This window comes from Lissotriton helveticus, chromosome 9 (genome assembly GCF_964261635.1).
Source record: "Lissotriton helveticus chromosome 9, aLisHel1.1, whole genome shotgun sequence".
Lineage (NCBI taxonomy): Eukaryota > Metazoa > Chordata > Amphibia > Caudata > Salamandridae > Lissotriton > Lissotriton helveticus.
The window spans coordinates 710,377,828-710,385,327 of record NC_136070.1 but is presented as its reverse complement, the minus strand read 5'-3'; positions in this window follow the sequence as shown (position 1 = coordinate 710,385,327).

The following is a 7,500-nucleotide window of genomic DNA, read 5'->3' as shown; positions in this document are numbered from 1 at the left end:
GAGCGCCGGCCGGCCCCGGGGTGCGCGAGCCCCCCCGTCCCGCAGGCCACCAGAGGGTCCGGGCGCTGGGGACGGGGCTCCACCGGGGCCCGGGGAGGCTCTCCCCAGCCTGGATAGGGTTCGGAAGGTGAGACCGGGCCCGGGGCTTGAGCTCCGGCCGGCCGGCCCTGGGGTGCGCGAGCCCCCCGTCCCGCAGGCCACCAGAGGGTCCGGGCGCTGGGGACGGGGCTCCACCAGTGCCCGGGGAGGCTCTCCCCAGCCTGGCTAGGGTTCAGAAGGTGGGACCGGGCCCGGGGCTTGAGCGCCGGCCGGCCCCGGGGTGCGCGAGCCCCCCGTCCCGCAGGCCACCAGAGGGTCCGGGCGCTGGGGACTGGGCTCCACCGGGGCCCGGGGAGGCTCACACCAGCCTGGATAGGGTTCGGATGGTGGGACCGGGCCCGGGGCTTGAGCTCCGGCCGGCCGGCCCCGGGGTGTGCAAGCCCCCCGTCCCGCAGGCCACCAGAGGGTCCGGGCGCTGGGGACGGGGCTCCACCGGGGCCCGGGGAGGCTCTCCCCAGCCTGGCTAGGGTTTGGAAGCTGGGACCTGGCCCGGGGCTTGAACTCCATCTGGCAGGCCCCGAGGGTGCTGGAGCCCCCTGTCCTGCAAGCCAGTCGAGGGCCTGGGCGCTAGGATCCCTCTGGGCCTGGGGAGGCATTCCCCGGCCTGGCTAGGGTTCGGAACATGGGACCGGGCCCGGGGCTTTAACTCTGTCCGGCAGGTCCCGGGGTGCTGGAGCCCCCGTCCTGCAATCCAGCTGAGGTTCCGGGTGCTGGGGTCCATCGGGGCCTGCAGAGGCTCTCCCTGGCCTGGGGGTAGGGTTTGGAAGCTAAGCCCCAAGCCCGCCATGAGCAGGATGCCGTTTAGGCCCCGGTCGAGCGGGCGAGTGGATTTGTGGAGCCCTGGCCCCAGCCAAGCAGGTTCAGAGCCTCCCCGTGCCAGACTGACGCACCTGAGGGCCCACCGGAGGTCATGCCCGGGCCCCGGCAGCGCATGGGCAGCATATCCCCAGACCTGGTTACCTGGCAGACTGGGACCTGCTGGCACCCTGGCCCTGCCGAGCCCCAGTTCTCTCCCAGGGCTCGACAAATCGACGACCAGATGGCCGAACTTCCCTGGAAGTCCCGATGAGGTGCCATTCGCCTCCCAGATCCCAGCTAGGGCTCCATGAGGTCGGGTTCTTTTACGCCTTGGGTCCCCTCTGTCACCTCGCGTGCACGGATTGCAAGAAAGGGGGGTAATTTCCCTCCGGATTACTAGGGACAGGGTACGCCCAGACACCCCTCCAAGGCTGGTGGTTCTCTGCCATGGGGACCAGATAGGCTATGCCTGGGTAACACCTCCCTAGGCCACCCGGGGCTTCCTTCCGCCAGGCCGACGGCATGTCAAATTGCCCAGGACGGGCTCCATGGCTCTTGGGCAGTCGTCCCCTGGGCGCCCGGGGCTCCATCCACCCCGGCGGCATGGAAAAGTGGCCAGGACGGGCTCCATGCGTCCCGGGCATTCGTCCCCCGGGCGTCCGGGGCTCCATCCAGGCTGACGGTATGGCAGAGTGCCCGGGTCGGGCTCCATGGTTTTCACGGTGGTCCTCCCCTGGGTGTCTGGGGGCTCCAGGCCGAAGGCATGGAAAAGTGCCCAGGACGGGCTCCATGCGTCCCGGGCATTCGTCCCCCGGGCGTCCGGGGCTCAATCCAGGCTGACGGTATAGCAGAGTGCCCGGGTCGGGCTCCATGGTTTTCACGGTGGTCCTCCCCTGGGTGTCTGGGGGCTCCAGGCCGAAGGCATGGAAAAGTGCCCAGGACGGGCTCCATGCGTCCCGGGCATTCGTCCCGGGACGGGGACGGGGACGGGGACAGGGACAGGGTCGGGAGAGTCCAGGCGGCTTCACTTCCGTGTCCAGCCATCTGATCGCCCAGATTCCCTCGGCCATCTGGTCGTCCGGATCCCCTCGGGCATCTGGTCGCCCGCAACGCTTTCCTATAAGGGTGACCAGATGGCCGAACTTCCCTGGAAGTCCCGATGAGGTGCCATTCGCCGCCCGGATCCCAGCGAGGGCTCCAGGAGGTCGGGTACATTCGCGCCTTGGGTCCCCTCTGTCACCTCGCGTGCACAGATTACAAGAAAAGGGGGTAATTTTCCTCCGGATTACTAGGGAGAAGGGTACGCCCGGACACCCCTCCGAGGCTGGCGGTTCTCTGCCATGGGGACCAGATGGGCTATGCCTGGGCAACACCTCCCTAGGCCACCCGGGGCTTCCTTCCTCCAGGCCAACCGCATGTCAAATTGCCCAGGACGGGCTCCATGGCTCCTGGGCAGTCGTCACCCGGGCGTCCGGGGCTCCATCCAGGCTGACGGCATGGAAAAGTGCCCAGGACAGGCTCCATGCGTCCCGGGCATTCATCCCCCGGGCGTCCGGGGCTCCATCCAGGCTGACGGCATGGCAGAGTGCCCGGGTCGTGATCCATGGTTTCCAGGGATGTCCTCCCCTGGGTGTCTGGGGGCTCCAGGCCGAATGCATGGAAAAGTGCCCAGGACGGGCTCCATGCGTCCCGGGCATTCGTCCCCTGGGCGTCCGGGGCTCCATCTAGGCTGACGGTATGGCAGAGTGCCCGGGTCGGGCTCCATGGTTTTCACGGTGGCCCTCCCCTGGGTGTCTGGGGGCTCCAGGCCGAAGGCACGGAAAAGTGCCCAGGACGGGCTCCATGCGTCCCGGTCACTCGTACCCCGGACGTCCGGGGCTCCATCCAGGCTGACGGCATGGCAGCGTGCCCGGGTCGGGCTCCATGGGTCCCGGGCAGCCCTCCCCCGGGCGTCCGGGGCTCCCACCTCCAGGCAGACGGCATGTCAAAGTGCCCAGGACGGGCTCCATGAGTCTGGGACAGTCCTCCCCCGGGCGTCTGGGACACCCGTCTCCATGAGGCCAACGGCATAGGCAAAGTACCCAGGACGGGCTCCATGGGTCCCGGGCAGACCTCTCCCCGGGCATCCGGGGCTCCCACCTCCAGGCCGACGGAATGTCAAAGTACCCAGGACGGGCTCCATGGGTCCCGGGCAGCTTCCCCCGGGCGTCCGGGGCACCCACCTCCAGGCCGACGGCATGTCAAAGTACCCAGGACGGGCTCCACGGGTCCCGGGCATTCCTCCCCCCAGGTCGTCCGGGCCCTAGAGCTCCGGTGGTCCAACCTGCGCCTGAGGCCCAGCCGGGGTCCAAGAGCCCTGCCTTGCGTGGGCAGGAAGTCAGGAACCCCACCGCGAAGGCTTGGGATGGATGGGGAGCTGGGAGTCCTTTCGATCCCGGCCATCTGGTCGCCCGCGATGCTTTCCAATGGGGCGACCAGATGGCTGGGCTTCCCTGGAAGTCCCGATGAGGTGCCATTCGCCTCCCGGATCCCAGCTAGGGCTCCATGAGGTCGGGTTCTTTTACGCCTTGGGTCCCCTCTGTCACCTCGCGTGCACGGATTGCAAGAAAGGGGGGTAATTTCCCTCCGGATTACTAGGGGCAGGGTACGCCCGGACACCTCTCCAGGGCTGGTGGTTCTCTGCCCGGGGGACCAGATGAGATATGCCTGGGCAACACCTCCCCCGGGCGTCTGGGGGCTCCATTCTCCGGGCCAACGGCATGGCTCAATGCCCAGGACGGGCTCCACGTGTCCCGGACAGACCGCCCCTGGGCGTCCGGGGCACCCATCTCCAGGAGGCCAATGGGATGGCAAAGTACCCGGGAAGGGCTCCACGGGTCCCGGGCAGCCTTCCCCCGGGCGTCCGGGGCTCCCACCTCCAGGCCGACGGCATGTCACACTGCCCAGGACGGGCTCCATGGGCCCCGGACAGACCTCCCCCCGGGCGTCCGGGGCACCCATCTCCAGGAGGCCAACGGGATGGCAAAGTACCCGGGAAGGGCTCCACGGGTCCCGGGCAGCCTTCCCCCGGGCGTCCGGGGCTCCCACCTCCAGGCCGACGGCATGTCACACTGCCCAGGACGGGCTCCATGGGCCCCGGACAGACCTCCCCCGGGCGTCCGGGGCACCCATCTCCAGGAGGCCAACGGGATGGCAGAGTAACCGGGAAGGGCTCCACGGGTCCCGGGCAGCCTTCCCCCGGGCGTCCGGGGCTCCCACCTCCAGGCCGACGGCATGTCACACTGCCCAGGACGGGCTCCATGGGCCCCGGACAGACCTCCCCCGGGCGTCCGGGGCACCCATCTCCAGGAGGCCAACGGGATGGCAGAGTAACCGGGAAGGGCTCCATGGGTCCCGGGCAGCCCTCCCCCGGGCGTCCGGGGCTCCCACCTCCAGGCCGACGGCATGTCACACTGCCCAGGACGGGCTCCATGGGCCCCGGACAGACCTCCCCCGGGCGTCCGGGGCACCCATCTCCAGGAGGCCAACGGGATGGCAGAGTAACCGGGAAGGGCTCCATGGGTCCCGGGCAGCCCTCCCCCGGGCGTCCGGGGCTCCCACCTCCAGGACGAAGGCATGTCAAAGTGCCCAGGGCGGGCTCCACGGGCCCCGGGCAGCCCTCCCCCCGGGCGTTCGGGGCACACATCTCCAGGAGGCCAACGGCATTGGCAAAGTACCCGGGAAGGGCTCCACGGGTCCCGACCAGGCTTCCCACGGGCGTCCCGGGCACCCTCCTCCAGGCCGACGGCATGTCAAAGTGTCCAGGACGGGCTCCATGGGTCCCGGGCAGCCCGCTCCCGGGCGTCCGGGGCTCCCACCTCCAGGCCGACGGCATGTCAAAGAGCCCAGGACGGGATCCACGGGTACCGGGCAGTCCTCCCCCGGGCGTCCGGGGCTCCCATCTCCAGGCCAACGGCATGGCTCAATGCCCAGGACGGGCTCCATGGGTCCCGCGCAGGCCTCCCCCGGACGCGTCCGGGGCAACCATCTCCATGAGGCCAACGGCATTGGCAAAGTACCCGGGAAGGGCTCCACGGGTCCCGGGCAGGCCTCCCCCGGGCGTCCAGGGCACCCACCTCCAGGCCGACGGCATGTAAAAGTGCCCAGGACCAGTTCCACGGGTCCCGGGCAGTCCTCCCCCGGGCGTCCGGGGCTCCCTTCCCCGGGCCAAAGCATTCCAGAGTGCCCAGGACGGGCTCCACGGGTCCCGGGCGTCCAGGGCTCCCTTCCCCGGGCCAACGGCTTGTCAGAGTGCCCAGGACGGGCTACGGGCCCCGGGCGTCCGGGGCACCCTTCCCCGGGCCAGCGGCATGTCAGAGTGCCCAGGACGAGTTCCACGGGACCCGGACGTCCGGGGCTCCCTTCCCCGGGCCAACGGCATACAGGAGTGCCCAGGACGGGCTCCACAGGTCCCGGTCGTCTGGGGCTCCCTTCCCCGGGCCAACAGCTTGTCAGAGTGCCCAGGACGGGCTCCACGGGTCCCGGGCAGTCCTCCCCCGGGCCAACAGCAGGTCAGAGTGCCCAGGACGGGCTCCACGGGTCCCGGGCAGCTCCATGCCCAAACCCATTTGAAAACCCGCCGCAGCGAAGGGGTTATAGGCGGCCATCTATTCGAATGCACAAATGCATGCTGTGACATCGCATTCCTTTACAGCGAGATGCCTTGGCATCGCAAGTCAGTAGATCAACTTGATCTAGAGGACACACAAACTAAAGGCATAATACCATCTATTTTTCAAACTCCAACCTGCGCAACAGGAGGGAAAGTGTTGATATACTAGCCCCTTCAGTGCTAATGACGGCTCCTGCTCGTCACGATTCCAGTAGGGAAGGTGTTGGTACATTCCTTATGTTGGAGCGCCATCTAGAGCAAGTCCGGTAGATAATGTGTTTGCAATAGTAGCGCGCAATGCTTTCCAATGGGGCGACCAGATTGCCGGGCTGACATGGAAGGCCTGAGGTCCAGGGGAGGGCGGCCTCCCCATCCCGGGCGCTGTCCTTGGTCCTGCTGCGTGGCAGGGTGCCCGGGACGGGGTCCTGGAGGGCCCGGGGAGGCTTCCCCCTGCGCCTCCGGGCTTGGGAGCCCAGGCTGGGTCCAGGGGCCCGGCCGGGCCCCGGGTCGGGTGCCACGGCCCTGGGCCCTGTCTCCCAGCCTGCCGCACTGCCAAGGGCCCGGAAAGGGGTTCCGGTGTGCCCGGGGAGCCTCCCCTTGCTTGGCTGGGTTCAGGAGCAGTGGCTAGGGCCCCTGAGGGCCCGGGGAGGGCGGCCTCCCCACCCCGGGCTCTGTCCTTGGTCCTGCTGCGTGGCAGGGTGCCCGGGATGGGGTCCGGAGGGACCGGGGAGGCGTCCCATGCACCTCCGGGCTTGGGAGCCCCGGCTGCGTCCAGGGGCCCGGCCGGGCCCCGGGTCGGTTTCTCCGGCCCTGGGCCCTGTCTCCCAGCCTGCCGCACTGCCAAGGGCCCGGGAAGGGGTTCCGGTGTGCCCGGGGAGCCTCCCCTTGCTTGGCGGGGTTCAGGAGCAGTGGCTAGGGCCCCTGAGGGCCCGGGGAGGGTGGCCTCCCCACCCCGGGCTCTGTCCTTGGTCCTGCTGCGTGGCAGGGTGCCCGGGACGGGGTCCGGAGGGACCGGGGAGGCGTCCCATGCACCTCCGGGCTTGGGAGCCCCGGCTGCGTCCAGGGGCCCGGCCGGGCCCCGGGTCGGTTTCTCCGGCCCTGGGCCCTGTCTCCCAGCGTGCCGCACTGCCAAGGGCCCGGGAAGGGGTTCCGATGTGCCCGGGGAGCCTCCCCTTGCTTGGCTGGGTTCAGGAGCAGTGGCTAGGGCCCCTGAGGGCCCGGGGAGGGCGGCCTCCCCACCCCGGGCTCTGTCCTTGGTCCTGCTGCGTGGCAGGGTGCCCGGGACGGGGTCCGGAGGGACCGGGGAGGCGTCCCATGCACCTCCGGGCTTGGGAGCCCCGGCTGCGTCCAGGGGCCCGGCCGGGCCCCGGGTTGGTTTCTCCGGCCCTGGGCCCTGTCTCCCAGCCTGCCGCACTGCCAAGGGCCCGGGAAGGGGTTCCGGTGTGCCCGGGGAGCCTCCCCTTGCTTGGCTGGGTTCAGGAGCAGTGGCTAGGGCCCCCGAGGGCCCGGGGAGGGCGGCCCCCCCACCCCGGGCTCTGTCCTTGGTCCTGCTGCGTGGCAGGGTGCCCGGGACGGGGTCCGGAGGGACCGGGGAGGCGTCCCATGCGCCTCCGGGCTTGGGAGCCCCGGCTGGGTCCAGGGGCCCGGGCGGGCCCCGGGTCGGGTGCTCAGGCCCTGGGCCCTGTCTCCCAGCCTGCCGCACTGCCAAGGGCCCGGAAAGGGGTTCCGATGTGCCCGGGGAGCCTCCCCTTGCTTGTCTGTGTTCAGGAGCTCCATCCGGGGCCCCTGAGGGCCCCGGGGAGGGTGGCCTCCCCACCCCGGGCTCCGTCCTGGGTCCTGCCGCGGGGCAGGGTGCCCGGGACGGGGTCCGGCGGGCCCGGGGAGGCTTCCCCTGTGCCTCCGGGCCTGGGAGCCCCGGCTGGGTCCAGGGGCCCGGTCGGGGCCCCGGGTCG